The sequence below is a fragment of the Anoplolepis gracilipes genome, chromosome 4, assembly GCF_047496725.1.
Source record: "Anoplolepis gracilipes chromosome 4, ASM4749672v1, whole genome shotgun sequence".
Classification (NCBI taxonomy): Eukaryota; Metazoa; Arthropoda; class Insecta; order Hymenoptera; family Formicidae; genus Anoplolepis; species Anoplolepis gracilipes.
The window spans coordinates 6462374-6477345 of record NC_132973.1 but is presented as its reverse complement, the minus strand read 5'-3'; the positions used below and the strand labels follow the sequence as shown (position 1 = coordinate 6477345).

General features: G+C 39.8%; 1 protein-coding gene and 1 long non-coding RNA gene across 4 annotated transcripts in view; both read left to right on the top strand.

Moving 5' to 3' along the window:
- The window catches only part of LOC140664594 (uncharacterized), a 70411-nt gene that overhangs the window by 20628 nt on the left and 34811 nt on the right, over positions 1 to 14972 (top strand). The gene's annotated exons all lie outside the window — the stretch shown is intronic.
- On the top strand, positions 3236 to 13084 carry LOC140664613 (uncharacterized). The gene is made up of 2 exons (XR_012046477.1): positions 3236 to 8978; positions 9710 to 13084. It is a non-coding gene; the product is annotated as an uncharacterized lncRNA (long non-coding RNA).

Sequence of the window (14972 nt, the reverse complement as noted above, 5' to 3'; positions counted from 1 at the left end):
CGTGAAGGAATTCTGTCGATCTTATACCGTTATCGGAGATATACTTTTAGAAACAACTACGCGAGAGCTCGATAAAACCACCGTATCTAATCACCACACGTTTTACTCTTTCATCTAATCGATCTAATCGATCATAACAACACATCAATCTCCGCATAAACTTTTTATTGCGCCATAGTCAAAAGAGTCATGTCATTACACGTTGAAAAGAATTTTATGACTGTCATTATGTGTGGTCAATTAATTTGTATTAACACATGCGTCTTTTCTTTTTTCAGGTGAGTACAAAAGACAAAGCTATACCACTCCGGTTTTATGATCTGAACGAAACAAAGGTAAGATTAATTTATCTATTGTGCGAGAAAAGATTTAAGGAGAAACTCTACGGCTCATTTCTGTCAAGAGTTAATACGTCTAATACACTTCGTACAGAGATTCATGAATTTGACATCACGCAAAACACATTTGCCTTTAAAAATATAAAATATTTAATTTGTGAGTTAAAATAAAGAGTTGCATTGTAGAATATAATTTAATCTCAAAAACAAATATTTTATATCGAACGCAATTTTTTATTGTGATTGTGTCGTGAAAATTTTATAGTGATTGTATACAAAAATTCGTGAAAATAAAAATTTTAATTCTACATTCTAGGGCAAATCTTTACTTTAATCGCCAAATTAATTATTAATTTTATATTTTAAAAGGCTAAAAGTGTTTTGTGCAATGTCAAATTCATGAATCTCGAAATATATTACATTAACTTTTAACATAGATAATCCATAGAGTACCTGCTTAATATCTTAACGATGCGTCAATCTTTAATCATCTTTGTCGCGAGCGATCGATATATTGCAAGACGGATTTCCCGATGACTTCCTCTTCGTTGAATCTCCCCGTGTTTGCATCCGACGAATTTTTCTTTCGTCGTACAGCATGATAGCAGTGAAGTCATTTAGGAGGCTCGATCGAGAGCGCGGCAAAATTGAAAATTGCCATAATGCTGCGGTAGTTATGGTAATGCCCCGTAATATCGGTGTGCACGGTCATAGGGCGTGATTTGAAAGGGGATTTTTATGCTTAATTTTACCATACACATCCACGTATGTAAGTCTCGCACGAAGTATCGAGCAGATATTCAATTATCCAGGAGAGAGTAGCATGGTAATTCGCCACCTTCCCCTCTGTAACTCACTCCCCGCTTTATGATCGATTGCCATAATTATTAGCGCTCGTAATCACTCGATCAAAATTTGGGATCGATTTATCACTTGCATTAATTATTCGGAAAATCATATGCTCTTTCGTCGCTCACAATCTAATCAGAATCTAACTCGTAAGCTCAACGAAACGCGATTTTAGATGCGATCGTGATTATAAAATCACAATCTGCAATGGTGCCCGAAGGTCATAACTGTTCCAGAACTACGCCTTCCTTTCCCGCATCTCGCATTTCAGTAAAATCATCAACATCTCTGTGGCCCCACAGGTTTAATCTGGCAGCGGCGATTAATTATGCCGTGCGAACTGCGATCCTAGTGTCTTACTAGCGCGAGTGCATCAATCACGTTCCCGCGGTGCCGTTATTACGAGGCGAGCCGGAGATAACTTATCACGCCTAATATCATCGATCTAGAGACGCACCCGTGCCGTTTTGCATTTCGATTATGTACTATGCGCACGCCGCCGCCGGGCCGGCCAGGATATTCCAACCCTACGGTAGACATCGGACATTGATGCATGCTGTTACATTTGAGATGCGTCGGATGAGACGTTGCGACTAATTGAAATCTATGATTGTGAACTTGGTGTCGCAAAACCAAAATGAGATAGAGTACGAAACAATAGAAAGAAATGATGCAATAAAGTACTTCTGGCATAATTTAATACGATTCTGAATTTAGTGCCTAATTAACTTTTAAATTTTCTTAGCTAAAAAACGAAATGTTTATATTAATCGTGAGACGTAGTCCAATAGCGAATATAGAAAAATAAATAGTTAATCACAATTAATCAATATGTGCACATACGTAATTATGATAAGAAAATGATATATAATATAGATGTTATATAGAGGGGACTATTTTTCTCCAATTTCTAAAAGATTCCCTAACTGGCAATCGCGTGATCCCTAATTCCTAATCATGCGTGTTTTGTCCGACTATACCTGGTATTGATTTATGGAGGAAATAGCACTACTTCATCCACAATTTGGAACATCCGCTAGTCATCCCGATTTCCGCCTGGATTTCCTCCTTGCATTCTGCTAATCATTATGTCTGTCACGGGATTCTAAAGGCTTTGGGTTAGCAATGTTATCAACTATTGGCCGATATCACTAATAGCGCGATTAACTATAATCATAGTTTAAACGAGTCATTATCTCTATTTATATCATAGTATTCACGTAGCATACACAAGATTATTATAAGATTAGTTTTTTTTTTTTATTCTGACTTTGTTATAAAAAAAATCAACGATATTCTCAATAAGAATCTCGCTTAAATTAAACTAAACTAAAATTAATTAATTAATTAAACTAATATAAATTACTAAAATAAAACGATATAAATAAATTAGTAAAATTAATTAAACTAAAATAAAACAAATCAAACTTGTAAAATCTAAAACTAATTTAGTCTTAAATTAATTTCAATTGAATTAGAAAACAATTTTTTCTATGCTTGTAATAAATTAATTAAATAAGATCGATCGCGAGTATAATTCCAAGAAGTTGAAAATCGATTGCGATTACTTCGTGGTTTGCCACGATAAAATGTCACAAAAAGTTTCTCAAGAGTCAGGTAGATGAGTTAGCTAATACCTCTCTGCTTCTCTCTCTTTTCGCTGCGCATACATTTACGAGTATACATACATGCGTTAAAGATGAAGGTGCAACCAATATATGGTAGAACGTCATCATTCAGCGTTTATGTTTCGGCTGGATCGCGCCTGTTAGATGATTAGGCTCTTTAAGCACGTACTAACTTAACATCATCCGAGGTGCATCGAGCATTTTTTGAACACCGGGTACGTGAACTTGGGGAATAAAACGCAGACCGAGCGTGATTTATGAGTAGGGGACTCACAAGGAAAGTGAAAGTATTTTCGCAAACGGTGATATTTTTATCTACGGATAATTTAATTTGTTAGAGGCAAAAATGAAAAAAAAAAAAAAAAAAAAAAAAACTTAAAATACATGTCTTTCGCAAAACATCAAGAATAGATAGATAAATTGTGAATTTATCAAATGTTGCATTCTTTCTCAGGTCTTGCATCGTAATTAAATTGAATAATTTGAATTAGATAGGGTACGCTGATTATAGAAATTATAATAAAATAGGATTTTGAAGCAGAGCTCTATTCTATTATCATTTTTTAAATTTTCCAATAGATTTAATCCAATCTCTCGATTTCTAATCAGTTCTTTTCATTCAGCAGCGTTAATTAATTCATTCACATTTATATGATCGTCCGATGAGAGGTATATTGTCAGATTTTCGCAAAAATGTTAAAAGAAAACTCGCTCTTTTTTTTTTCAATATTAGTTTTATCATTTAAAGTCTTCAAAGTCTTTTTTTATCTCGTAAGCTGCTATCCAGAACTCTAAATAAAAAACCGGAAAATTTCTTACTTCTCTCAGGTTTTAAATATCTTCTGACATATGAAAAAATCGATTTCTGAAACAGAAGTCTATTATAATTTTTATAACTTTTCAATAGTTTCTTTTTTAACCGTGTTCTTCCGATTTTTTATAATTTTTTTTTTTTTTTTTTTCATTAGCAGTGTTAATTCTTTCAAATTTAAACGACGTAAATTTAAATGACTCTTGCGTTTACAAGGGTATAATTAAGACGTATTCGTTATGTAAATCTTCTCACCGCGGCTTTCATATGCAGTTCCAGAGGAACATCTTTGCACGTAAGAAATTAGCTGACCACAAAAATCAACTTATTGACCGCGTCCAGTCCTTTCCACGCGCGAGTCCTCTTACATAAAGCTATATCTGCGTTTGATTTTAACGGATGATGATACACTTGAATTTCTCGGCGTCACTCTGACGAAATGCGAGTTTACGAAATATTCGCGGCGTCGATCGTAAATCATAGATTGATACGCGTGTCCCGCTTAACCGTAATTTCGTAAGTGCCCCCGCCCTGTTGATTTTCGAAAAGCCTGCAGAAATTTTTTTTCGAGCAGCTTTAACTCGGTCGCGATACGACACTCTACGCGAGAGATCGATACATAACGCAAGACCCGAAGCCAAACCATACGTCGTGTGGTATAAAAGACAAGGTTAGCCTTGCAAGCGTATGCATCAGCTGCATACATGTACGAACATTACGTATGTATGTACATACACATCGGTCTCCGATATAGACAGTCAAACACGTATTGCACATGGCATCGATATTACTTCACTTCATAGGGAATCCACGTTATCGCGCGTTATATACACAATCAAGAAGGAGAGAGAGAGAGAGAGAGGGAAGGCTCAAGTGCGAGATACGCATTAAGGTATCTTCGTAACGGGTTCTCACATTGGAACGCGATGCAACGTATGCACGCATGCACGTAGGTAGATACATCCGTCGCGTGCATACAGCACGGATGCGTGTGTGGTGTGTGTGTGTGTGTGTGTGTGTGTGTGTGTGTGTGTGTGTGTGTGTGTGTGTGTGTGTGTGTGTCTACACACACGGACGATGACCGTACGAAAAGTACGAACTACCGATAGACGCTCTACACCACTGCCAGCAACGCCCACTCTCCTAAAGTTGCCAAGACCTCTGACAATGAGTCTCGACGCGACAGCGGCTCTCATTCGATAGCTTGAACGGCAACAAAGCGAATCTTGGCAAAATCGATGATCCGAGAACGGAAGCGACTCTGAACGCTGTGGAAATGAGGTCGGATGCCGGTCTCTTCGGAGCTGCGAACAAAAACCGAGACGCTTCCTACGTTCCAATCTGTTTTATGCATCTACTCTGACTTAGACCTTATTCGAGATTTGTAAGGTAATTTTCAAATTTCACTTGCAAAAGTAGACTTGAAAAAGGGTTTTTTTTATATAGTACTTTAGATATTATTTCACTGTTTGCAAGAGGTATATAATTATTTTAATTTTGTATATTTAAAACTTTCAAATATTCGCTATAAATATAATAGCAATTTAGCAAAGCTTCGCGAATTTAGCACATGCAATTCTACGAAAGACGATGAGAAAATCTAATAAACTCGAGCGTGATATACATCAAACGAGTGTAACGCCATTGCACGAAAGAAGTATTCGTCGGATGGAGTTTTATGTAGCTCTCGGCTCTGCTATGACTTCTTGCGAGATATTGCGCGCTGTATGCTCGCAAAGGTTGGCACACGCGTCGCTTCTCGATGCTAAGGGCTATTTTCATGACGAGGGTTGGGGCGCGACACCAGAAACATCGTACCCTTTCGGACCATATTACGGCGCATAGCCTGTGTACCCTATATTACGCTTAATCGCCTCCATTATTTACGGGGGCTGCAGAATGTAGCCGAGGCGCCGCGCGTCTATGATGTGATATCCGTTCAGAATCTTCCTTCGTGTTCGCCAGTTATACAGTTTTTGCGTTTAACCATTCCAAGGAAAATTAAATTGGTGCCAGCGAACTATTCCAACGGTTATGTAACAAGATATCGGCATATTTATGCGTATATAAAAAATATATCTAATTTGTTTCTATCAATAATTGGCAAAATCTGCCGTTGATAAAATCAAAATCTATGCTTTAATTTTGAAATGCATTTTTTTAACCTGCAAAATGGATATCTACATATTAGGAAGTATGGATTTTTAAAATAAATTGAAAATAGATTAAGGTCATTTCTTTCAGTTTCAATTATTCTCAAATAACATAATTTTATTTTAACCGTAATAAATGATAATTAAAAAGATAATTTAAATATCTCTAATAAAATCATGAAATTCTTTGTAACACAAGCAACTATAGAATACTAAACATCGGATAAACATTGTCATAAAATTAAGACATACAAAAATAAACAAACTTAGTACGCAGTTTTTATCGAAGGATAAAAATCAGCAAAGAGGAAGTCACTCGCGGAGCCGCAACGAGAGACGTGTCTCTCGCCTTGTCGAGAGACCGCAACGTTCTATTTCGGGGGCGATTTCGGGCGCCACGTGAGAGACGCGACGCGGGGGGAGAAGGTCTCCCCTAAAAAGTCAATTATTTTGCCAGTCGCGCGCACGAATCGACGCGGGAGATCTTTTTAGCGATGACCGAGGTGTACGGGCGCGACTTTCACACGTGGGCTCCCGCGGGAGCGTATGCGCAATGCACGCCGTCTAATTATATCTCACTTTGTTTGAGTACAACGCACCTTTCGACACGCACCCGCTGTTCCTCCTCCTTCTCCTCCTTTTCCTCCTTTTCCTCCCTATCGTGCGCTACCTTCTCTCCACAAGCTCCGCTGCTGATCTCCCGTCTCTCCTTCTCAACATAAGCGCCGACGACGATTGGACGTACGCCAAATCGAACACGATCGCTCGTTAAATCGAGTCGCGATTCACGTAAATTTCCTGTTCCGTCCAACGTTCCTAGCCGATGATCTCGAACTTGTCTACAGACTGAGAGATATTATTGTAAACGGAAGATCCCAGAATCAAGGTCTTCTTTTTGCTACATATGTACGGAGTATAAAAGATATACACAAAGTGCTTCGAAGTTACCGTCCATCTGTTCTAACTTTGGAATGTACACAAATAAATATTTTTCTTTCTGTACTTTCTAAGGTGCTTTCACTTGAAGAAAGATTTTACTGTACGCACGTACTTGTTTTGTTATATTTTATCGAAATTTTGCTTTTCGCATGTACGAAAGTTGAAAAACTGCATTGACTGAACTCCTATATACATATGATCATCCTATGAAAAATATTTAAAAAGATTTTAGTGTTTTTTTTTCTTTTTGAAAAAGAAACTATTATATTTTGATGAATTAATGTATTTGAAAAATGTTTTAAAATCATTCCTTTCTGAAATCTGAACTGACATCTTACTCGATTACGGTTCAGTAATCCAACTTAATCTATCGAAAGCCTTATTAAAATCCTTCTCGAATACGTTATCAAGATCTACTATTTTCCTATGTTATCAGCGAAAAAGGAATGATGCGAGAACAGGACTTTATAAAACCTCCCGTCCGACCCGCTTTCACCTCCTTCGTCTTCTCCTTCTATCCTGTGAAACTCGAACGAGCGTGCATCCTCGTGACTCGTCTTTCGTTTCGAAAATCCCGGGTGACCTACTACCCCGCTGACTCGCTTTACTACCCTGGCGGGACGGCGTGATGGCGTGCAATGAAAAAAAAAAAAAAAAAAAAAAAAAAAAAAAAAAAAGAAGAATAACACGGCGGGATATATGAGGCAACGTCGGCATCGTGTTGGTGCAGGAGGAAGAGGAGAGGCTGGCGGGAAAAGGGTTGGAGGAGGAGGAGGAGAGGCCGAATCGTTTAACGAGTCCATCGCACGAACGCGACGCGAAATGAGCAGCTAATCGATAGTAGTTCATTGAGTTTCGGCCGCCGCGTACGTCGATTCCCCTCGCTCGGTCTTCACCCCCATGCGTCATCCCTTCCTCTTCCTCCGCCCCGTCACCGCGCACACCCCGTAGATTTATCGTACGCATCGCTGCTAGCGATAGCATCGATGTCGACATTCGCCGGATAGATACTTGTTTGGCACTGATTTGGCAAAAAGTGTGAATTCTTGCAAAACTCGGCGCGGCAATTTTAACGCAGTAATGTGATTTGAAGAGTTACGAACTTATTTAAACTTTAACTTACAAATCCGCTAGTTTACTCGCATACTTTCGCTCGACTTCAACTTGCTCTCCTCCTTCCGCTGTAGGAAGCAATTATTCTTATATGCTCATCTACTATAGGTTTACTGGATTGTGAGTTCTTAAAGTCGATTCACACACTTTATAATATGCTTAGAACATAACATCGATATTTTTTGATTGTTAAACCAAGACCCATCAAAATTAATAGAAAATTACATTTGTTGATTCGAAAATTATTCTAATTTCTTGCTAATTTCTTTGTGGTCTCTAGAAGGAAATTATCTTATGTCCAGTCATTTGATAGTTTTTCCGGGATACGCGAGTCCTCAATTTTAAATCGATTTATCATTAATTGCTATAAATATAAACTGCGATATAAAGTTACAATGATAACAAAATAAAATTAATGCAATATTCTTATAAGAGATTACGTTCCAGCTTATTTCTGCAATTATTTATTTATTTATTAACTAAATATTAAAGGGATTTTACATGTTAATCGCTTGAAATTATTAATTAATCTTCAAGCTTTTTTTTACACTTCTATACAACTTATCGTTCATAATTTAGATTATGACACATTTTTAAAGCGTAATTAAGTGTCGAATGAATTATCTGATTTGCTCAAGTTTTAGTTGTATGCGTGCGACCGAAAGCTATCACTACGCAGTGTCGCACCACCCCTTTTCTCTGTCTGACCCGGCGCGAATCACCACCCACCCCCTGCGTCTCTCCCTGCCGATATGCACGCTGTGTCAATCGTCTCTCTTTCACCCCTACTTTTTGTCTGCGCGATATTCTCGCCGGCGATGCGAACGGGGGCGCCGCGTGTTGCACGCCGACGCATCGGCGGAGGCGGAGGCGGTGTCGGCGGTGAGACGCGAGGGGGAGGAAAAGGTCACGTGGGTTATCTGGCCGTTCCGTGCGAGAGCGTGTGCGCGTCTTACGTAGCGCGTCAGTCGACACGGCGACTCCGATGAGTCCGCGGCGGTTTAAATATAAACCCCGACACTCATCGTCCGTACTGCCGTTGTCGTCGTCGTCGTCGTCGTCGTCGTCGTTGCCGCCGCTGCCGCCGCCGCCGCCACCGCGATTCCTTTCCGGCACACCTCGGGTACCGGATGCGGGTCACGCATCGGTGAGTTTCTCCGCTGAGAGGGTCCGCATCGAGCCAGCCGCGGGCTTTATTTTTACACCCGGGGAAATTAATAGAGCAACGAAAGCGCGCTATCGGGATAATCACAAAGTTTTTGCTTTATCACATTTCTCGACAACTCATACGTCGAGGATTTATCAATCAGATCGTTCGTCTCTCGCAGCTTCCGTTGAAAATGCATGGTTATCGTGCATAACAAAATTAATCTCGTAACATGTATTTACTTTGAATAAAATTATTTCGAATCCTTTTTTATGGAAATATCCTACTTTACGCTAACTTTGGGAAAATTATTTCAATTTTTATCCATTTTCTCTTTCGTATATCTCGCACTATTTGAAACAATTAAGCTAAAATTCAAATATGTATTTTTCTTTTTCTTACAAATTCAAAAAAAAAGCCGCTTACAAGATTTATTCTGCGAGGGTGGTCGCGTTGCTGCGCTGGTAATTTCAATATAACTCATATTACTTGTAGGTAGGGATCGTACGTATCCGGCTGGGAGCGTATTGCGCGCGTGGGTGTGAACGTTGTACGCGTTGCCATTTCCACGCTTTTATCGCTTTCATGCGTTTTGTTCAATGTCGATTTATGTCGTCTCGGCATCACGCGTTTCTGTCGTGCAAGCCACCACAATAATTCGAAAGCTCCTCCCTCCCTCTCTCTCTCTCTCTCTGCGAGCGAGGCGGCATTAAAAGTTTCTTGGTCCGCAGGAAGCCGCACACCCGGTAACGACGACCTTGAATATTCTGCCGCGCGTGCGCGCGGGTGCGTATACGTCTGGAGATGGTTCGTTAAACCAGGAATGTGTAGGACTTCGTTACGGAGTTCCGCTTTCATTACGAACCGCTTGAATCGCGTCAATGACTTAAAGCCGAAGGGCGAAGAGGCGCCAAGGAACACCGACCGAATCAACTTTCGTTCGCTACTTTCTTATTCGATATTTAGCCTCGTTAATAACTCAGCCTTGTGCTAATTCCATGCAGGTGTTCTTGGGATCTAAATACACAACGCGACATAACAAATATATTATCGCATATATATATTATATGTATATTCGTTTTCATAAGGTTTTGAATTATTTGCAAGATAAAAAAATTTGCAAATCTCTAATACACTGCAAAAATCATAGAAGTTAGTAATTTTTACAGAATTTAATGATTATTTCTAATTGAAAATGTCTTATTGAACAAGAATAATTTTTCTTTTTCTCTCTGCATAAAAAATTAAAACAAAAAAATTATATCTAAATAATTGAATGTAAAGTGAGCTTTTTTTATTTAGACAAACAAGTTTTAGCTATATATTTCTTTATTCATATTTCTAAAGAAAATGCGTAAATTGATAATTATTCAAGAAAATGCGTTTTCTATATATTTTCATCGAGATTCACAAAGCAAGCTCGCACGTGTAACTACAAATCGACTTCAAATCGACTTTCTTTCCCGTCTCGCGTTTTCATCTCTTTCCGCGCGTTCTATTTCTTCTTTTTTCGGCGACTTAGCATGTGCACATCACTTCGCTTCGTCTTTTTGGCCATGATAACCGCCAGCAGTTTTGAACGGCTCCATTCCCATCCAACATTCCCATCACCGGAAGATAAACTCCCATAAAATCTCACTCTGCCGCGCCGGTTTAAGGCGCCTCTCTTCCTCTGCTACCCACTCACCATCGCGCTGTCAATATTTTCCGTTCTATTTGAATTCCTTTTTAGAGGAAAGCGGGGTGGAATTTCGAACTCTGTGTTTTGTTTTGCTCAATTTTCGCCAACATTTTAGAGCGGAAAAAAAATGGAAGAAATTCGAAACTCGAAAGCGTAAAAGAAAAACGAAACACGCGTATGAATTTCGATTCGGAATAATAGCGATCGAAGACGAAGAGGATGATGCGGCGGAAAAGCGAGATAGATGGATATTGACGGAAGAAGGGTACGCGCGGTGGAACAAACACATCTCAGACGCTGACGCTTCTAAACCAGTAAAAGTTTAAGCCTCTGTCGTAACTCGTAACCTGTTATGCTTCCACGACACTGATCATTTCTCGTAAACTGCCCCGTGATCTCGTCGTTTACGCGAGTTATTTCACAGGCGCGGCGATGACAAGAGCCTTCTCATAGAGATGCTATTGTAATGATTACTGGTATAAGCACCCCGCAGAGTTCTCCATTTAACGCGTTCGTCGCTCTGTTTTGTTGATTCATTAATGTATTATGACTCTACAAAGAACATCGACGTGATTTAATATTATCAATATTTAATATTATATCTCAAAGTGCAAAATCAAGCGTATAATCAAGCGTGTAACATTCTATATATACATACATATATTGTATATACAACTCAATTCTAAAAACATATCAATATATGAAGTTCGTGTTGGATATCGCATTCTAAGATTACACTTTTAATTAATGATAGTATAATATTGTTATTAAGATAGCCTTTCGGAAATTTATATTACATTAGATTACATTGAGATTGAAGGGTTTAATCTTTATGAGATTATCTTTATAATGGTCGTGTGTGCTAACTATTCTCGATACGATTATATCTATAACTATATTAGTAGTAGTTAGTATATTTCAAAATCCTGCTACATCTGGTTTCTAACGAGCACCCGGGGAACTATGATGTACTCACAGGAAGTTTCGTCCGGTATATAGTATCGGTAAGATCGAAAGTTCGACGCGGGCCGACTCGTTGAGAGCAATTGGACGCCCGCATGGCCAAACGCATTAGCCGCTTGATTGGTATTCCAAAGATCCTCGGTGTGGGAGAGTCGAGGTAGTTTCGTGCTTCCTCTCTCATCTTCCGCCGTCCGTCCCCTCTCACTCTATCTTTCTCTTTCTCTCTCTTTCTTTCATACTCTCTCTCTCTCTCTTTCTCTCTAGAAGCATAGGATCTTCATCATGGTGCCTGTTACGAATAAGCTCTTAATTCCTTGTAGGGTTCTTGACTCCCACTTCTGCCGTCTCTCTGACTCTGTCCTGACCTCTCCTCCCGCCCTCCAACCTCTCTCTCTCTCTCTCTCTCTCTCTCTCTTTCTGCTATTACAGGACTCTTCGTCTCCGGTATCTTCTCCCTTTCTCAATCCGAGAGAGAGTTCTCGGTTCTCGGTTCTCTCCCACTGCCCACTCTCCTCCGACTCCTACTGCTTCTTCCAATATACACCCACCCTCCTCCCTGCCGACCCTCCCTACAACACGCGCCTCGCCCCGTGTCCGCGACCCACCCGCTCAACGACCGCCACCCCACCCGCTCTCGACGCCACTTTCTTGGCTTCTCTCACTCCTCGTGCTCTTCTCTCCTGTTTTGCTCTTATACAAAAGTCGACGTGGGCTGTATGCTCGTACAGATGTACCTAGCGTTGGACTTGAGTGTACGGAAAGCCAGAGTAAGGAAAACTTCGTGCGGGATGATAACTCGCTTACGTGCACTCCCTTAAATGGTCCTCGCATACGTGAACTCGGCGAACGAGTCATCTCGTCAATTGCATCACGCAAGCGATAGTACCGTGGAAAAAGATCTCGTAAAAGCGATGCGGTCTCTCGTTTTGTGAGGCAGGTATATGTTTCCGAAGAAACTCTGTTTTTATAAGACTAGCGAAAAAATACTCGAGAAAAACCTGAAGTTATTAGAAAAATTGTCAATTTGTTTACGATTTTTTTGTAAAATTGTATCATCAGATAATTTAACCTAACCTAACAGAAATCTAAAAATAATGTAATAATAATATTAAATAACATGCAAATTAAGTGATCTCTTGTTTTGCAACTGCGGCTTTATTATTTGATTTAACACACACACACATGGTAGATTCTTTTATTTATTTATTTATTTATTGCACGGAGCCGGTTTTAGTTTTCTGTTCGTTTGCTCGTGTTCACGCGAGTCTCGCTGCGGTTGCTCTCGGTCGGATACCGTGTCCTCCCAACAGAGCGAATAAGTAAAGCGAAACGGAGAAGCGTGTATCGACCTCGAGCCGTAGGTGTGGGTTCGACCCGAGAGCGGTCGGTCTGCTCACGCTTGGCAGCCTGGCGACTACGAGCCGCCTCTCTCGGGTGAGCCCTCGAAAAAATTCCCAATGCCAGGGGAAATGGGGGCAAGAGTGGCCCTGGAGGGAGGAGGAAGTATAGCCGGGCTAGAAAAGGCCTGGGGGACGGCGAGGGGACAAAAGGAGAAGACTCCGAGGGGAGAGTTATATACACGGGATCTCTCCCACCCTTCGTCGCCTCTCTTCTTCGTCTGCGTCTTTTTCTCTCTGTTCCTATCTCCGTTGCTCTCTCTTTTTCTTTCTCTATCTCTTGCTTTTTCCTTTCAACCAGCCTCCGGTCGTATTCCATTTAGCAGGGGCACCGTTGGAGCCGACGAAGCATCATAGAATACCTTACAGCGAGGCAAGAGCGTAGCCGCCAGTGCTACGGAAGAAATAAAAAGGATCCTCTTCTCCTCACAGCATGCCAAAATAAAACGGCACTCTAGCTGCCTGCCTCTCTCTCTTTCTCTCCTTCCATCGCGGTCGTGCTCCTTCTGTCCCATTTGGTCCGTGACCGGAGAAAGAAAGAGAAAGAGAAAGAGACAGAGAGGAAAAGAAAGAGTAAGAAAGGGGCTAAGAGAAAGAGAACGGTCAGATGGTGGCAGGCGGCGGGGGGGGGGGGAGGGCAGAGAAAAGAAACGGGCTCTTTATTGGTCTCTGGGAAACCGATCCCCCTCAAGGGCAATTAGCGAAGTACAAAACGGAGGTAGCTCTCTCGGTTTATGGATTGGACGGTGAGAGGCGATTGAGTCCCCTCCTTTCGGCCATATAGATCGCGCTCCGCAATGTTCGGTCGAGTGAAAAGTGTCATGGATAGCTCAATCTCGCGGATTAATATCGGTCAATAACAAGCGTCACGCTAATGCGAATAGCGCCTGCGCTATTCAATCTAATTAGCGCAGAGTAAAATGGTAGGCCGGCTCTATATATGCGAGAGAACGACAGGTGATTAGAAGTTATGCCGACATGAATTACGAGCGAGAAATAACGTTTGCAAATGCTTAGATTCGATATCGCGCTCATTATACCGAGAATGAGAAATGAGAAACGAAGAATGTATACGTGACTCTGGTATAAGAATGCGGATTTTTTTAACAAGGTCAAAACGATAGCAGGAGGACGAGATTTGCGCTTGATTCGATTTCTTTCTTCGAGGCTCCTTTTCAAGATGTCTTTCACCATTGCCTCTTCCTCGCCTCGCCCTGTCCTGTCCTGTCATTCGGACAACCAGCTCAAGGACAGTCACCTTCCGCCGAGAAATGTTACTGGAGCGTATGTGTCACGGTTGGAAAATGCATTTGTCCTTTGCCACACGGCTGACAATGTATTGCCTGAGTCGTACCAACACTTTTTACTTTGAAAATTTTTGCTATAAAAGCAACAAAGAGATATTTCATATATACTTTATCAAAAATAAAATTATATTAAAACTTAACATATTAAATAAGATTATAATTTTTATCTCTCTTAAACGTTTTCATTAACTCTTAACATACATCTATTTTAAATAATCTATAATTTACGACTGAAGAATGCAATACAAAAATATATTTATATATTTTATGTGTTTATATTTTAATTTTTCCAAAATTGTTTTCTATACTATATTATATACATTAGATATATATATATATATATATATATATATATATATATTATGCTACATTATATTATATTATAAATAGACTTCTATATTAAATTTTGTCACGAATTATAGATTTAAAGCTTTTTCGGATCTTAAAAAGAGAATTTAAGCGTTTTTGGATTATAAACAAGAGATTCTAAATTATATCTCAATTGTGATGATTTCAGCTCGAAACAGATTGCACAAATAGATTTTCGTACACGTTATAGTTATGTAATATTATTTAAAGAATTTCCATCAATCTTGTATTTGTATGTTATATTAGTAATTTAATAAAATTTCTCACGCTTTAATTA